General features: G+C 36.6%; 1 protein-coding gene and 1 pseudogene across 1 annotated transcript in view; both read right to left on the reverse strand.

The window, feature by feature from the left end:
• ZSWIM6 (zinc finger SWIM-type containing 6) overlaps window positions 1-19909 on the reverse strand; it is a 211161-nt gene that overhangs the window by 185690 nt on the left and 5562 nt on the right. The gene's annotated exons all lie outside the window — the stretch shown is intronic.
• Window positions 1147-19325, reverse strand: LOC129528108 (ATP-dependent RNA helicase DDX25-like; annotated as a pseudogene).

The following is a 19909-nucleotide window of genomic DNA, read 5'->3' on the forward strand; positions in this document are numbered from 1 at the left end:
GATTATTTTTTAATTATATTAGAATGTTTTGTTTTAAACTGTAATTACTACATGAGCCAGTTCTGGGTGTGTTTACCCACAGATACACTCTGAGAGCTCTATATCTCAAGTGAGCTGATCACTGCCAGACCCCATTTCTCAGGCTACTAGATGAGCTGGCTTTTCTCTGGGTTCAGTCTACAAGAGGCACTGGTGCAAAACTGGAAGGTGAGAAGGAAGGATTCACAACATTTCTCCCACTCCTTCCATCTCTTCTTTAGGTAGTGTTTCCAGCAATGGCTGCATTGCTTCCATGGCTCCAGCTCCTACTTGCCCCTACCAGGAGGTTTCAGTCTCCTGAGGTGAACCCTGGCTCCTAAATTCCCATAGCCTAACCCAGTGAGTGTATTATCTTTGTGTATTATCTTTGTGCTGCTTTAAAAGCCCTCATCATTCAATCTACCTTGCTGTTTCAGCTGCATAACCTGAATAACCAATACCTTGCACTGAATTCCTGTTTCAAAAACTTAAGAGTAGTTTCTCTTTTCCTGGGTGGACCCTGACCACTACATTAGGCCAGTGGTTCTGTGCGTATCAGAATCACCTGGAATGCTTATTAAAACCCAGATGCTAGGCCCCATCTCCAGAGTTTCCCAGTCAGCATGTCTATGTAAAGCCCAAGAATGTGTATCTCTAACAAATTAAGAGGTGATGATGATGCTATTGAACCGGAGACTACATTTTGAAAAATACTACAAAAAACAAAGAATTCACCATCTTATGTTGGTCTGTTTCTCCTCCTTTTTATAAACTGGATAGTAAAATCCAAGAAACACTGAAACTCAAGAAAACCCATACTACTTCTGTCTTTACACTATATACATATTATATATATTACATAATTATATATAAAAAATATATATTATATATATTTTATATATAATATATATAATATAATATATATTTTATATATAATATATATAATATATATTTTATATATAATATATATAATATAATATATATTATATATATAATATATATAATATAATATATATTTTATATATAATATATAATATATATATAATATATATTTTATATATTATATATATTATATATTATGTTATATATATTATATATATATATATCAAACCTGTAAGACAGCTTATTACTATAAAAGCCAACGTTTTTAAGGAATGAGGGTTTTCTCTTTTTTAATTTTCACAGCCAAGTCCAAAGGAATGATTTTTTAAAGTAAATATATTAGGTTGGTGCAAAAGTAATTGCAGTTTTTGCCCTTACTTTCAATAATTTCATTAATAGCATTCATTGTATTTTACCAGAAATAAAATCCCAAATATCATAACTAACCCACTGAACTTCTACGAAAATAAAATGAATTCTAGCTCATTGTAAATAACTCAGCCAATGAAGTCTGAAACCTACAAAATAATCAATTGGCAGATGATTCTTCTGCCTTAAAATTTAAGATAAAAAACAGTCTCAAATAATGTGAAGGGCAACTTAAAAAGAGTGTTTGAAGCTGGGCATGGTGGCGTGCACCTGTAGTCCCAGCTATTTGGGAGGCTGAGGCAAGAAGATCACTTGAACCCGAGTTCGGGGCTGCAGTGAGCTATGATTCTGACACTGCACTCCAGCTTGGACAACAGAGCAAGGCTCCATCTCCGCCAAAACACACGCACAGACACACACACACAGTGTTTTGAAACTAAGGTTTAAGAATCACTACAGTGTTTAGATTTATGCTGGCAAAAAGTTAAAATCAAGTATGTAATCAAATCATAGCTGAATTGTATACATAAACAGAAAGAACTTATTATGAGACCAAAGGGCCTAGAGACTAGCACTAATTAAAAAATAATGAAGCCACTATGTAATTTTAAATTTCCTAGTAGTCACCTTTTAAAAATTAAAATAAACAGGCTAAATTAATTCTAATAATACTTTTAACACAAATATTATCATTTCAATAAATTGCTCATAATGTTTTACATTCTTTTTATTGCACTAAGTCTTCAAAACTCTGGTGCATGTGTTACACTTTCAGTAATCTCAATTCCAGCCTGCCACATGGCTACCACATCAGACAGCAAAATTATAGATGAATAAAAATTTGCCAGTCTCTTTACTGAACAGATTGATATTTAGCATAATGGTAGCAATCTACTATCCTTTTCTACAAATTACTTGTAAATTATATTTTTTAGAAGTTTAAAGCTTTAAATATATTGTTCTCAAACACTTAGTTACAAAACCAAGTTAACATTCTGGCTCCTGCCATCTAATTGTGTGTGTGTGCGTGTGTGTGTGTGTGTTTTAAAGTCTCTCAAAAGAATCGCACTGTAAACAGGTAAGCTACATCACTTAGCTACATCAATACCATCACTGCTATTTTACTTCTAGTCTGAAAGCCGGGGGCATCTCAACTTGACTTTCTCTAGCCCAAAGGAACACCCAGGAGCCACTGTAGGCCTCCACTGGTACCCAGAATAAGGAATTCTCATCTCCTGGGCTTGAGGACAGAAAACTAAGTCACAACTACCAAGCTAAATACCAAGCTGACGTATCTGGTCCTTTGACAAGGGAAACTGATATAACCCCATCACTAATTCAACAGCAGCAGTTACTCAGTGGGGCTAGTAGAATTGTGATAAACAAAAAATATCAGTCACATTTTTAATGTGATTAAAATAATACTTTAATACTGAATTAAAAACAGGACAAATCAGCTTGAGATACCTTTAATTACTCATGATCTGTAAAATGAGACCAGATTATAAAATTAAAAATCTAAATAGACTACAAAATAGCTTTTACTTTCAGTAGAAAGTAAAATAAAGTACAACATATATTGCCTTAATACAGTTGATGATCAAAATGCAGTCTAAGAATGGAATACATAATAAATCACTGAATACAGAGGCAGACTATAAGTCATAAAATGGTGCTTTGAGAAACTCCCTCAACTGTCCTTAATATTCAAAATCCAGGGTATGATAATGGTTTACTCTAGAATCAAGTGATGTATGAATTTAAATTAGACCCTAAAGAAATGCAGGGGAATTGAAATGGAGCCTCTAATACCAAACAACATCTGAACCCCTCAAAAATAATGGACTGTTCCTTCGCTTACCAGAAAGTGAGTTTTCTTTTGCACATAAAACTCTTGCCATAAGCATAAATGTACTTGTGTGTATATGCAAGAGTAGTGTGATAATTACATACCTTTGGGGCTTAAATACATCTCGTGTCACGTCACACCTAAGGCATACAGTTATTTCATTTTGAACCATTCACTCCAGAGAGTAATTATTCATCCTATAACTTGGTCATAAAATGCAGAGCTTACTCAGTATTTCAGCAATTGTACAGCATAGGTGGATTTTTACATGGTACTTCTATAAATCAGATAACCAAAACATGTACCTTAATAAGTTAAAGTGCTAAAATTATGGTGAGTTATATAGACTTCCTAAGCTTTTAACTTGTGCCCAGTCTACACAGAAAGCTGCAAATGCTACAGGCAGATCCAGCTATGGAATAAAGTTGAACATGCAGGCAGTTAACTAATTTGAGCAGGGATAAGTACGATGGCAGCAGGAATGAGGTCACAAGAAGGCATGAAGACATTCAAAAGACCATTCCTGGATGCTGCCTGGAAAGATAACCTTTCCTCATCAGCAAACAGAAGAGTTTCCTAAAACAAAGCGGGGAAAGCACATTTTAAGGCTTGCTCTAAGAGTTAGGTCTTTAAGCTATAATTCGGTAGTAAGAGAATGTCTACAGCATCTGCTGAATCTATCTACAGGGCTGCCAACACAATCCACAAGAACTCGAAGTTGCGCCTTCCAGTAACTGAGGTGTGTGAACCTCTACTGCCTCACACAGCTTGTTATACTCTTCTCTTTCTGAAGGATGTCCTACACACATTGCCCCAGTCTCCCACTAAAATCGAGAAAATGGTAATTGTTTCAAGTCAAAGTATTTATGTCACTAAATGTTGTGACTGAAATTATTTGTAAACGTCCAACAAAGAAAAAGTCACCCTCAACTGAGTGTAGTATCAGCTCCAAGGAACAAGAAGGTACTATATCGTGAATGGGTTATACATCCATTACTACTTATCAAAGAGAAAAAAATAAAACATAATACATTCAGAAGTAGTGAAACACTGCTCAGAGGTCAGGCCACTATATTTGAATGGTATCACAGACCAAGGAGGACTGTGAATGACATGTGCAAAAAGACAAGCTGCCTCTAGCAACACTTGGAAAACAAAGTACAACATGATCCCACTTGAGAGCTGGGAGGCCTAGGTGTTCAAGTCTAGCACAGACTTCCCAGATGCTCCTGACAAGTGACTTAACATATCTGTTTCCTCAGCCTTAGAATGAGAATACCTTCTCCTCAAAGTTGTTATGAGAGCTAGAAATCATGCTTGTAAAGCACAGAACTGGTACTACCCAAAAGGTGGTCAATATGTTGAGCTGCAACAATATAAAATGGCAAATAAATGTGTTTCAAATGAGAGCTCATCCCAATCCTCATCCCAAACAAGACACTGAAAAATTTCAGGTTTCTCCAAGACCACTTTGAGACAGAAATGACTTTCATGTGGCAGATCATTCTACCCTGCTACTTATGTTAACTTGAGGAAGCAAAGATTAAAAACAAACTGAAAAAAAGCTCAAGCATAAGCAAGAATGCACAGATCAACAGATAGGGGGGAAAAAAAGTTCAGGCAGACTTGCTATGGCCCACAGTGACCCTGCACATGAGCTCCAAGGTCAGTGCCTTGCCCCCATGACCAAACACAGTTGCTCATCCAAGAGAACTGACAAGACAGGAAAGAAGAGAACTGACCTGTGCATGTGAGCAAAAGAAAGTCTCCTGCTCTAACTACACACCAACCACCATCCTGCAATCTTTGGCTGCAAACAGGACTATTTGGTTTTTCCCTATAATACGTGCCAAACTGAATGTATTAGAGACTATGTCATATAAATCCACATTCTAAGACAACTGACCTTGATAAAGTACTTACTGTAATTAAAACAGCATACCGTTTCTTAAACTCAGATTCTAAGAAAGTGCCTCTAACCATAAAGGTGAATGCAAGTGTACCTCTGGAAAATCTGGGAGTGGCCCAAAGTAGCCAAACACACAAAACTAGGCTGTATTTTTCAAACTGGCATATTCTTTGTGTGATGGGTGTGAAGTAATAGATAGATGGAACCACTGAATAAAAGCAATGCCTCCTCCTGGAGAGTTATGAAAATATTCCCAAAGTAAAACACCACTTCCTTCATCCATTTATTCAACAAACTTTTACTGAGAGACAACTATGTGCAAATGGTTATACTGGTAGCCATGGATACAAACAGATGCACATATACATATTCACACACATATTTACAGTTTCTGCCCTCCTGGAGCCTACAATCTCATGGGAGAGGACAATCCAAAAAAGAAAAATCACACAAAAAACTATGATTAGGATTCAAAGGAGGTAATTTGTTGCCAGGATTATTTCTCTGAGCCAAGATGACAATTAGGGCATGAACCAAGCACAGAAGAGCATTCCAGACAGAAAAAAGAACATAGGCAAAGGCAGGTAGCAGGGCAGCCTAGACACATCTGAAAGGCAAGGGAGGACATTGTGCAGAAGGTGGCTGAGGGTCCAGGCCAGACCATGCTGGGCCTTGTACACCCATGAATGACTTCAGGCCTCTGAACAAAGGGACGCCACTGAAGGTTCTGCACAGGGTAGGTATGAACAACACCATCCTGGCTGCAATATAGATTCTAAGAGCTGAGCCCTGCCTGTCTAAAGTTTGCAAGCTGATTAACACTCTTATACATACACAAAGTCCACTCTTCCACATGCATGTGTGTACAAACACAGCATATAAAATTTTTTTAATGGCGCTCTATGGTACAAATTAGAAGTGCAGAAAGGACACTAAGGTCAGAAAGGGGGGAAATGCTTGATGTGATGGCTAATCCAGTCTAAACTTCACTGAAAATATTAAACTGTGATAGCAAAAATAGAATGTGGAATAGGTAGTCTGGGTCATATCACCACAACTTTCCGAGGCAAGGACTTATGAGAATACCCAAAAATACAATTGAAAAAAACACAAGTAAGATTTCAGTTCATAATAAGCCCTTAAAATTTTATTTGAAATTATTTTTCTGAATAATTTATTTGTAAATCTTTAAATTGGGGGAAATGCTAACCAACTCTCTTCATTTATTAATTAAAGTTTCCAAAAGAAGCGAATGTAGATATTAGTGCAGTCATACGACATAAGGAATTCACAAACATAAATCTAAGAGTTGTTCTTTCTTCTTCCATCTTCCACTTGCCATGGTACATATTCAGGGAAGCCTGGAAACTAAACCCTAAGTGATGAGGTCAGCCCACAACTGTCCATTCTACACATGAATAACATAGAATTGATTTTAGCTGTCCCTTTTCCATTTTCAGGTGAATTCTAGAGTTCCAAGTGAAGACAAAAATTCATTAGTCACTAGGGTCAAAAACAAGGGAGAAATTAAGACATTAAGGCATGATACACCTCGATGAATAAAACACGCTCTGTTTAGCTGCACTAGATCAGGCAACAATCATAATAAATTATCAACAAAAATAAATCTGTGGATAGAGAAATTTGTGTTTTAAGATTTTTTTTAAAACAATGTTTCCTTTCCCTAATTATGAAATCAATATAAGATTACAGAGTTTTTGAAAAATACAGAAAACTAGAATAAATGAAGGAAATTAGGTAAAACTGGAGCGATGTGTAACAATGTATTTCCCTTTTGTGTACTATTTAGAATTCAAATACTTTCATGTATTCCCATGTGAGCCTCTTAGCAGCCTTATGACAGAGGTGATAAAGATATAATTAGTCCCATTTTATAAGGACTTGAGGAAGTTCAGGGCCAGTAAGTGTCCTGCCTAGAGGCACACGGATAGTAAGACAAGACGCCTCCTAATGGCTCAGGTATCTTCCCCAAGCTCCTGACCATGTGATTAGCAAATGATACGTTACTTAAGTGCAAGTACCTAAAATGAAAGCAGTACCTGTGAACAACAATCTAAGATTGCTAAAACAATACAACTTCGAATAAGAATATAAAATTTACATATCTTTAAATTGAGAAAAAAAAATCAGGGGTGGTGACATCAAACCCATGGAGACTGAGAATCTCTTAACTGCTTCCTTTTGGTCTGAATAGGAGATACAGACAGAAACGTATCTCCTATATATGAAAGATTGAGGAGAGCCCATTGACGGAGACCAGAAATAAGCCAAAGGTCACCTTTCAATCCCAAAAAACACCACCTTCCCTCTCTTACTCTCTCCCTACACACACAAGTGCACATAGGGCACAATTCTAAACTGATTTATATCTTGCCCTCTTCCTTCTGAGAAACAAGATGTATGGCTAGGGTAACCATAGACTTTATTATCCAAACTGGAACACTTGTACAAGTGAAAGAGGTGACTGTATAGGAAAAGAGACATAAGCCAAGACTGACTGGACAAATGGGAACAGGTGGTCACGCAATATCTGGATAACCCAGCCCTCTCAGGGGCCAAGCACTGAGAGTACAGCCCTATTGTTAAATTATTGTTCAGAAAACTGCTCTGGAGTACCCCATGTTATGCAAATCGAGTCTTAAGCAAATTCTACCTCAAGAGAAAGTCATCAGCATTTTGGAGACCGTGTAAAAAACCATTCCTATTAATTAGACAGTGTCATTTCACAGTGTGTAAGATCTTGTGGGATATTCTGAAGTTATGTGTTTTTTTACATATCATCTGTGAGAGGGAGAGTTTTCAAAAACTAAACTTAGTTATACCAATTTCTTTTAAAAATGAAACATCAAATAGAAGGAAAAAGCAATCACTTAATCCCACAAACGCATTTATAATTCAAAATTATTTTTCTAGGTAACCCAAAAGTACTGTTCTATATGGGAATATTCAAGTTACTTTCTGTTTAGAAGTTGGGAATCATCTAATAAATAAATAGCTTTCAGAATAGCTTTTGGCCTGATGCTACTATTAGCAAGTTAACAAGCTTAAAGAAAAGGTCTCGTCAAATGAGAAGAAAAAAAAAGAAACCCTACACAGTATTTGGAGAAATATATTGATGACAAACCCAGTACTGAAAACCAGCCTACTTATCCAGCAGTCATATTCCTATTCACCTTCCTCAAAGACTATGTCACAGCAATTCAGATTCAGAAAATCAAATAGAAATTAGAAACTGGAGCTATTTTTTTCCATTAAGAGAATTTCATGCAGACACCCACAAGACTGGCATATACTCTAAGGCTATCATTCATTCAAGTGACATTTCAATGTCTACTATGCATATAATGCACTGGCACTGTTAATACAGTAGTTGGCTGTTCTAGATTTAAAATTTGCCAGAATTTTTTTTCAAACTAGCAGATTCATCTTTCACTCCAAAAAAAGACTTTGTATTTAAATGCTCTGTAATTCTCACCCCAAAAAAACAAGACTAGAAATATCTGCTAAACAATGATAAATTCAAAATGACTACTCCGTAACAGTGTATGGTAGAGTATTTTTACATCTGTTAGCACTCCATATTTTGATTCAATTTGATTAAACAACTGATGCTTCCTCCATCAAAGATGCTTAGAAATCTACAATCCTACAAAGGATATTCTGATTTCTCATTAAAAAAAAACTGTCCCTCATTTTCTCCGATTTTTACATTAACGATGAGTTCCACAGCTGTGTTCTCAAATTTGGAAAAGACCGTGAATCAGGCGAGGGTCAGTCTCCACAACAATCCCTTACGGAAGGTCTACCCACATTCACTGGAGAGACAGAATGCCCCTCAATCTAGAAAGGAAGCCAGATTATCTAAATGGATCTGGTTTACTATTACAGATTTTTAAGAAGAAACAGTATGAATCTAAGACATAGAATGTTTTAGGATTATTAAATAAGGCTTCCTGAAAGAGTTGGGTTCAAAGCTCAATTCTAAGACAAGGGAAACAAAAGAGGAAGAGAAAATTAATTGTTGCACAATTGTAAAGGATCGAAGAGGAAAACAGCAACTCATAAATTTTTAAACTAGCAGTTTAAACGTGGTAAAGCCAATAAATCCCTAAAACGACCCTAAAATAGACTGTCATATACTGAACTTTTTACAGATTACATTCTGAACTATAATGTTTCCTATCTTTAACAGGAAGTATGAAGGGGGAAAATCAAGATGTGAAAAGTTTTTATACAAGAATATTAAATAAGCAGCCCAATGAAGTACAAATACCTGAATGGAGGTAGGGGTGAGAACTCTCTATATCTAAATACGGCTACACGAACTTTTTGGTTTTTCAGAGCTTAATCCACCATGGCTTAACCCACTACCACCAAGACTCATCCTACGCATGCTATTTTAAAAATACAAACTACATGCTTTTCTTTTTAAATCTTGCTTTTGTTTTTTGTTTTTTTGAGACAGTCTCACTCTTTTGCCCAGGCTGGAGGGCAGTGGCATGATCTCAGCTCACTGCAAGCTCCACCTCTTGCAGTGGAGCTTGACGCCATTTTCCTGCCTCAGCCTCCCGAGTAGCTGGGACTACAGGTGCCCGCCACCACACCCGGCTAGCTTTTTGTGTTTTTAGTAGAGACAGGGTTTCACCGTGTTAGCCAGGATGGTCTCGATCTCCTAACCTCATGATCCACCCACCTCAGCCTCCCAAAGTGCTGGGATTACAGGCATGAGCCACCATGCCTGGCCCAAATCTTGTTTTTTTTTTAATTCAAAAAGATCACATGCTTAACATCAACTTGGTTTCAAAAATACTTCAGGTCTTAAAACTAAGGGTACTACGACACTTATTTTGCCGTTTGTGAGTTTCATGTCGAAAAGTGGACGTTTTCAGCATGAAAACTTATCTTCAAAACTCACCAGGACATTCTATCATAAATTAGGATATTTTCACAAAGAATACAGTTTCTCTTTAATATTCTATATATTCCATTTCTTCCACGTCTTTGTGGTCCAGATGCTTAAAGTTGAAGTGGTCCTGGATTTTCATAAGCACGCACAGCTTATTTGCTTCAATAATGTTGTAGGTGAGGCCTTTTTCTCCTAAAGCTGTCCTGTCCCCCCTATGCACTAGAGGTAGGTCTCACAGTCTGGCTCCTCTGCTTGGTTTACAGGGAGATCCAAGTTCACAACAATGGTGACTTGCTTCACATCAATCCCTCCAGTGCAAACATTTGTTGGTATGAGAAACTTCTCATCCTGAAACTTCCAAATGACGGAAACTCACTGCTCCATGGTCAGCTCTCCACTTAACAAAGACACCTGGTGGCCAGCCTGCATCATCTCCATGATCAACCACTTGGCATTTCAATGAGTCTGACAGATGATGATGGCCTAGCCAATGGTGATGCCACCATAAATGTTGCACAGAGCTTGGTATTTGTCTTTCCTGTTCTTGCACAACACGTAATACTGCCAGATGTTGTTCAAGGTCAGCTCCTCTTTGCGTAACTTGGTAATTTAGGGATGGGTACAATTCACTCAGCAAAATGCCACACGGAGTAGCTATGAGCTACTGAAACAAATTCATACCCAATTACATAACAGTAAATTTTGAATAAACTCATAGTTACTAGCTATTATATCACTAATTGTTATCTAACACACCTAAAATATAAACTACAAAGAATTTTAATAAAAACAGTGAAAACCTTGAATGAAACTTGAATCTGTACTTTAAAAATTCATCCATTTTAAAATAAAAGTACTTTGCTACAAATTGTTAACATGAATAGAGTATTTTAAAGGCTTTTTCCCCCACAGCAGTAGTCATTATTGAAAGCAAAAATGCAATACAATCCAGGCCTTTGGAATTTCCTGCTATTTATGAAACAGCTTAAACAAAATGCCTCTTTAATAAGTTGCTAAGGGAGATCCATGAAAACTGCAAAGAAACTGCTCTGACAAGTTCTAATAAGGAAAGTCATCTGAGCACTTTGCTTATAAAAACTCTGAACAGCACTAATCAAACTACCTACTGGGCTTTGGTTTTAATAAGGCATCTTAAGCTAGAGCTCACATCAATTTACATGACTCACCTAAACAAAACGTAAATTGCATTAAAGATACAAAAGGTAGTCTCTTACCCACTAACATCCAGTACTTTACAATGTTCTATGCATCATATTAAATTATACATATACACATATCTAGAGAGATACATTGATATCAATAGGTCAGTTGACAATCTATCTCCAGGCCACTTTTGAATTATCTACTATAACCTCTAACTACAGAAAGATTACACTATGATATAGTTCAATGAACTTGATATTCTATCCCCAAGATATTAACTATGTTTCCTAATAATTCAGCAAACTACCCAAGTTGCTCTCATCCAAAATGTTAAGAATCTGTTTTAAGAATGTGGGCCAGGCACGGTGGCTACCGCCTATAATTCCAGCACTTTGGGAGGCAGAGACGGGTGGATCACCTGAGGTCAGGAGTTCGAGACCAGCCTGGCCAACACGGTGAAACCCCGTCTCTACCAAAAAAAAAAAAAAACACAAAAATTAGCTGGGCGTGGTGATGGGCGCCTGTAATCCCAGCTACTCAGGAGGCTGAGGCAGGAGAGTCAGTGGACCCGGGAGGCGGAGGTTGCAGTGAGCTGAGATCGCGCCACTGCACTCCAGTCTGGGCCACAGAGCGACACTCCGTTTCAAAAAAAAAGATGTAAGAATGTAAATAAACTCTAAAACATCTGCCTTCTGTTGTATACTAGACCAAGCAATTCACCTTTCACTAAATCCCTCAACATAAGCTTTCTTATTTCCATAAGAGTAAATTCAGCAGAATTCATCCAATAACTACCTTAAAGATAATGTGAAGAAAATCAATTTGATTCCATTTCTAGTTATTTGGGCCAATTAGTTTGTGTTACCTTAAGAAGGGTGTCAGATCATTGCACTACTAAACGTTATCCTGCCATCTGATGGATTTAAGAACATTACACCACTACTCACTGGATAAGCAAATAATCATCAGCGTTTCCATTTGTATTCAGTGTAGCTCATGGTACACCACAAATCATCCCCAACATGCCCTCAACTTTTCTATGTACCTTTATAGAAAGAATACAATTACTATTCTTACTAAAGTCCCTTCCAAAGATACAAATTCACCTTGTGACATTTTTCTTTCCAAAATTACTCAAGAACAAATACAACATATTTACAGATAGCCACATTCTTAAATTCATATATGCATCCAAAAACTTTAAACTCAATTTGCAAACACAATCTACATAACACTGGCTCTAGGGTGTATAGAATCTAGACCCAGATACTAATATTTTCAGCTAAAACCTAGCTGCTCCCTACAAAAATGAATAGTAAGTTTTAAATATATTACTAGAGTATTAACCAAATCTAAACACACACAAATGAGTTAGCCAAGAGAACAGGGATAACTGTAGGAAAAACAGTATGTGTTTCTTTTTAATGTCTGATGGCACCTATAATTATATAAACTAATTCAGACTCCACAACTTCAACAGCTACAGCAATTTTAAGAACCCCCGAGGCATAGTAAATAGATCAGGCAAATTTCACACCTCTTGGTGGCACCGCAAAATGAAAAGTATTGAGCTGGATTACACGTCTGACCTGACAAGACAATTCTTAAATCTTTCTCCTACCTAAAATAAACTATACATTACATGTTCCAAGATTTATGTATGGCTACTATTAAAGATCAATCACTTCTAAAAACATGTACATCCTATTTCAGAAAAAATAAAAGCAAATAGAGTACCACAGCACAGAATATGTCTGAAATTTAGTTTTGTTTGATATCTGAAAGTTAAGTTTTTGACATTTACCAGCAGTCTCACAACGTGCTGACCCTGTGCCATCGTGGCCTGGTGCCAGCCTGATGTAGGGCCATGCTAAAAATAGCAGCTAAGCAGCAGCTGTAACACATAGGTCCTTCTGACCTCAACTTTATTTCCCTAAAGGGTGATTGGAGGAAGAGGGGGACAACTGGAGGGAATGAGGGAAATGGAATATACTCTCAGTAGGTATTACTTATCTCTTCTGATTTGTCTTCTTTTCTTCCACACACTCCTTTCTCCTCCCTTCCCTCACCCCATCCCCAAGAAAGGAAAGGACAGAAGAAGAGAAGAAAGAAAATGAGGGAAGAAAGGAAAGAAAGAACAAACTGGAGCTGTGAGGCAAGTTGGGTTCACAGTCTTCCGCACCTGCTGCCCTCAAGTCTCACTTGATTCTACCCTGCCATCATCACAAAGCAGCCATTGGTCATTTCACTCATCAGCTTTACCACCGTCTAGAGAAAAGTATAAACCACAATACTGAAAAGACTGGCTAGTTCACTGGGCTGAAGGTATATCAGACAAAAATTACACAAGTGATATTTGGGGGAAGAAGGGAAGAACTGTAAAAATGGCATCAAGAATACAAAATCCTGGCCAGGCACAGTGGCTCACACCTGTAATCCCAACACTCTGGGAGGCCAAGGCGGATGGATCACCTGAGGGCAAGAGTTCCAGACCAGCCTGGCCAACATGGTGAAACCCCGTCTCTACTAAAAATACAAAAAATTAGCCAGGCGTGGTGGCACGTGCCTGTAATCCCAGCTTCTCAGGAGGCTGAGGCAGAAGAATCACTTTAGCCCAGGAAGTGGAGATTGGAGACTGCAGTGAGCCAAGATTGCACCACTGCACTCCAGCCTGGGTGACAAGAGAGACACTCTGTCTCATCAAAAAAAAAAAAAAAAAAAAAAAAAAAAAAAAAAGTCCAAAGTGCTAAGGATAAGGAAACTTGCAGAACACTAAAAAACAAAGTCATAAAGGAACAGGGCTAACATATTACATATTTAAAAGTTTGCTCACATAAAACAACTAGATTACAAACATGATATTTGGGTTTTAGAATCTTATTTTATGACAAGTACTTATTATAAAAATCACGACAATATTCTTTGTAGAAATGAGTTAAAGAAAAGGTAGCAGCAGGAGTAAAGGTTCAGCATGACCAGGCCTCTACCAACAAAGACCAACAGCCACACCAGAAAAGACTCCAGGCTTACAGAATCCCTACACAGTACTACACTCATAAAAATGCTAGTAACTGTCAGCAAACATTTATCACATACAACCTGGCATATACAAAATTCTAATCTGTACTGATTGTAATTACGTAAGAGAATTTAAAACTTGCTTTTGTGGACTTATTCTACATGGTATCTTCTCATGTATATTTTCTCTATAAAATCTTCCAACATTAGAGATCTGATACCAACTAACAATGAAAAATACTTTAGGTAAACAGACTCTCAAGTAAGGCAGGAATAGGGAACCAGTCACCTGAGTTTTAAGCATATTAATTCACTAAATGAGCTTCCAATGTATCTGATCAGCTTATTCAGTTAGTAAGAGTTTAAATGTACTGACAGGTTCTACTGCATCCTTCCAATTAACATCAGCGTTCAGGAATTGCACAGATAAAACTCTGTCTTTCAAAGAATGTCACATCTCTTTACCAGCAACAAGAAATAATATAATTGTAACATTTTAAAAGGACCTTAAAATGAGATATTTAATTTCTCAAATATACTTTGAAAACCTAACGTTGCTGCATATATACGATTAGATCTAACCTGCAAGTTAATTTTTCTTTCAAAACTTAACATCTCATGGAAGATGATCAAAATCACCCAACACAACCATCCTCCAAAGCTGAAATTCATTCCTAAAAGACATTTTTTTTAATGTAGTAGTTTTTCAAGTAAAATTTTAGAGTTCTGGAGATTATTTGCATAACAATGTAAATGTACTTAACACTGCTGAACCACACACACAAAAATGGTTAAGATGATCAATATTATAGTATGTCCATTTTAAGACAACCAAAATTTTTTTAAATCCTAATATGTGTAAATATCCTTATGATTTTTAAATAAATCCTCTCAATTGGAAAAAAATAACATTTTAAAATCATACCTTTGATCACAATTTAAAATCCAGGCCACTGTGAAAGTCACTCTAGAAAGTAGCAACACACTGTAAAGCTAAACCTTCTAGAATAGGTAATGATGATGCATCATGGACAGTATTGCTTGAGCACCAACCAAAGAGGCTGCACGTGTCTGGCTCTGTTTTTAACAGCAATGAGAGTTATTTCTACTTTTTTCCCTGTGTTTCGGTTTCCTCATCTGTAAAATGGAAACAATAATGGTCCCTAACTCATATGGCTGTTAAGAAATACATAAGGGAAATGAGGGAAGTGGAATATACTCTCAGTAGGTCTTACTCACCTCTTCTGATTATATTCCAGGGCAGTATTTGGCACCTGGTTAAGTGCTATGAAATGTTAGTTGTTATTACTCTATTAGTAAATGTTGTAGAAGTGTTAAAGAGTCTCACCATAAATCACATCCAGCTGGTTCAGTGAAGAACTGCCCCAAGTCATACAAAAGGCTTTAAAGGCCGGGTGTGGTGACTCACATCTGAATCCTAGCATTTTAGGAGGCCGAGGTGGGTGGATCACTTGAGGTCAGGAGTGCAAGACTAGCCTGGCCAACATGGTGAAACCCCAACCCTACTAAAAATACAAAAGTTAGCCGGGCGTCATGGCGCATGTCTGTAATCCCAGCTACTCAGGACGCTGAGGCAAGAGAATCGCTTGAACCCAGGAGGCAGAGGCTGCAGTGAGCTGAGATTGCACCACTGCACTCCAGCCTGGGCAACAAAGGGAGACCCCATCTCAAAAAAAAAAAAAAAAAAGGTTACAGAGAGTACTACAGTTTGGAGACCACATCATCTATGTGAAAGAAGTACATATATATGTATAGGTACATCCCGAAGGATTATGTGTATACTATTTACCGGTGAAGGAGGAGGAGGCACATTGACAAAAACAATAAATTATATTTTAAAAACCTGGTCAAATACAAACAATACTGGAGAAGTTTTCATATATACACTAAGTTGAGAGCAAACTTCTGTTGTTCTATATCAGCACTTCAAACTTTCAGCAAATTCTTTATTATATGGGTATATGTATACATTCATGTAACAGCAAGTCCTCCACTTAATGCCATCAATAGGTTCTTGGAAAATGACTTTAATCAAAATGACATATTACAAAACCAATTTATCATAGGCTAATTGACATAAACAGTAATTTCCTATGGCATATTTCTGGTCACAAAAACATCACCAAACTTCTAAATAAAGACCACAACACTTCTAATATTAAACATTGAAATGAATGTGAGATGTACATACATTTTACGACGATTAATAAAAACAAGGTAATTCTTCACCCAGTTATTCCAGTTCAAGGTAGCAGGTGGCCAGAGCCTGTCCCAGCAGCTTAAGGAGAAAGGCAGGAACCCACCCTGGATGGGATGCTACCCCCACTGTAGGGCACACTCACACACACCCACACTCATTCAGACTGGGGCCATTTAGATGGGACAATTTGCCTTAAGGTGCACATCTTTGGGATGTAGGAGGAAACCAGAGTACCCAAAGAAAACCCACGTAGACATAGGCCGACCATGCAAACTCCACCCAAGATAATGGCTCTGGCCAGAATTGACTTTTTTATTTTCTCATCAATGACATAGTGACACAATGTTATTCAAGGACTTGCTGTATAATCACACAGCTATAATACAGTTTTGTAGTTAACAATACTTTTTCTGAACTTTAATCTCAAACATTACTACGATTTCCAAATATCCACAAATGTTTTACACTAGTATGAACTGAGCATGCTAGAAACACTACTGCACTGCAGCCATTAGAATTTAGCCTGAAACTAAAATGCTATCTAGGAATACATTTATTAACATTCAATAAATGTTAGCCAAATAACCTCTCCAAAGAGTTCAAGTTACATTCAAGAATATGCTTGTTTTGATTTCAGAGACTACCAAACTAAGACACGGCCCAAACAGTAGGAAAAATAAGCAACACGGCTTTGCCATTTCCTATGCCACTCTAAACAATTTACTCAACATGTTTGGGCCTCAGTTTTCTTACCAGGAAAATGGGAAAAACTGAAATTGAAGTTATCTTTTTATCTCTAAAATCTCCATAGCTCCACCAGTAGATAACAACTATAATGCAAGAGTCTTTTATTTACAAAAATACCTTTCCTCTTTCAGCATATTTTAAGAAGAAATGAACTGTGGATCTGTACAGAGGGATCACTGAAATATGCATGTGGTTACAACATTCAACTTATACCTGGGTTAATTTGTCTCCTTTTCTGTTCACCTGTGGACATCATCACATATATATATTTGTAGACATATATACACACATACATTAGCTGACACAAAATTAGTTAAGCGAATTCCGCAGACATAAAACATTTAGCATACTCAAGCAACAGTTTACTATCAGCTGAAAGTCAATCTTTCAATCAGCTGAAAGTTCAAAATGACAAGGAATTTTGCACCGTATTGTCTCTGAAGCTTGCTTTAGGGATCTTTTCTAGATGAAAAAAAATAAGGAAGTGTCCTATTTTTAAAGAACTGAAAAGCAAGTACAAAGCATATTCTTAGAGGAACACAGGGCACTGAAAGCAAAAACTGAAAAGACAACCAGGTTTTTATCTAACAGACACACTTTACTTTTGAGATCTGGGTAGGATTGACAAACAAAACGTCTCTTCACAAGACAAGACTCAGTAACACTTTTCTCCAAATTATCATTTGATACTGATTTTTTCAAAGCACATGCATTTAAAGAGGGAAACAGTTTGTGGTTTTGAATTTAAAGTAATCCCCAAATATTTACATGTTAAAAAATTAATAAATCACAAAAACTAAATTAGCCTTTTTGTTGTGACAAAGCACTATTTTAAAAATTATACCACAGTAATTTGAAAGGTAGCTAAAAATGGTTTTGTGGGTTTCATACTGTTTACTACCTTTTTAAAAAGACCTGCCTATAACCCGCTTTGTTTCTAAGATATTTATACTTACCTATAATCTTTCATTTTTAGGATATTTGTGCTCTTAAATATAACAGTTTAAGTCAACAACAGTTTGAGTTTAATGATTGCCCCTATAAAAATTTCTAACACTGAGTTTATCATATGTATATGTAAGTAAGCTTCTTAAAATAAAGGTACCAAATTTATTTTGCCTCAGTGAAGAAAATTTACAGTCTAACACAAAAAAATATAAAGCATGTGGAAATAGTACAGAACCAGTCATGTGATTTTTTTTTTGAGACAGGTTCTCGCTCTGTCACCCAGGCTGGAGTACAGTGGTACAATCTCGGCTCACTGCAGCCTGCAGCCTCCACCTCCCAGGTTCAAGCGATTCTCCCGCCTCAGCCTCCTGAGCAGCTGGGATTACAGCGGTGTACCACTACGCCCGGCTAATTTTTGCATTTTAGTAGAGATAGGGTTTCACCATGTTGCCCAGGCTGGTCTCATGTGATTTTTCAAAGGGACAACTCTTATAAAACAAAACATGTCATTCCCACACTGCCTATTACTGAACACATTACTAGCTGAAATCACACATTCTTAACTAAACCGTGAATATGAGTGTAAGCAGAAAGAGATGCTGGTCCGTATCTTTCCACATGAAACATTTATAGGGTTAGAATTGAGACAGCAATTGATTATCCATTGTGGAAAAAAAAGAGGCCCAGGATAAAAATCTTAAAAATCAGTGAGGACATACTTACAACAATAATGACTTAAACTGTTCAATTAATTGCAATAATTCTATTAAAGGACATGTTCCAAGGGCATCCTGATGTTTCTAAAAAGGCAGGCATCAGTCTCACAACCGCAAAATAGATGAAACTCAATGCAAAGTGGAAAGAAAATAATGAGGATAGCCTTTTCAATCCAAGGGTGTACTTGTAACACAACTGAGTTGCAAGAAATTAAAGACTAAAAAGAATGAAAATGTTTGCTTAACCCAAATCCGCCATTTTCACCTTCCATTATTGTCACTGTCTCTTGAACATTTTAGATTTTCTCAATGAGCAATATTATCCTTCAGAGAACTAAGTATGATAACAAATTCCAAGTATTCCTAAAACTGAAAATTTAACTTCCTTCAGAACAACACTAAGGACCTATCAGATACTGAAATACTTTCAAAAATCTTACATAAATCAAACATCTCAACTCACACAAAAGAACAATAAAAAATACCTATGCAACTGGTTTCAAAATGTATTGTGTATTTCTTTATTAATAAAAAGGCAGAAAAAGGGTAGGATCTGACATAAAATTATTCTATATTAACCTTGAAAAAGCATTCAATGAAATGTACTATCAATAAACAAGCATCCAATTTTCAATGTGCATTCAGAATCGTCTTTATTTAGTGATCTCTCGTCTGTAAAGAAAAATCAAAATATTCAAAAACCAATAAATTATCTGACTGAAATTTGTACCCATCTTAATTCTAATAATGTTCTTTTACTGCTTTGCCACCCCCACAAAAAAAAAAAAACACAAAACTTTAAGTTACGAATCTGAAAAGAGTGTAAGAATGTGTTTACCAGAATGTTAAGTGGAATGCTGGGCGATATTCTTTTCTCCCAAAAGTAAATAGAAAAATAGGCCATTTAAAAGGCCATTCCTTTTAAAATGTATCTCCTTCCTTCAGAAAGGACCTTCACACACACTCAAGCACACACACACACACATATGCGAACACACCAAAACAAATAATATAAATTAAAAACTCAAGGATAATTTTTGTAAGTTTCTTTATTACAAAAATATATGCCTCTAGTTTTAAGAAAAACCCAACCATAAAATAGGTATAAAGTAAAAAGTTAAAATCCCCCCCAAAAACCTTG

This window comes from Gorilla gorilla, chromosome 19 (genome assembly GCF_029281585.2).
Source record: "Gorilla gorilla gorilla isolate KB3781 chromosome 19, NHGRI_mGorGor1-v2.1_pri, whole genome shotgun sequence".
NCBI lineage: Eukaryota > Metazoa > Chordata > Mammalia > Primates > Hominidae > Gorilla > Gorilla gorilla.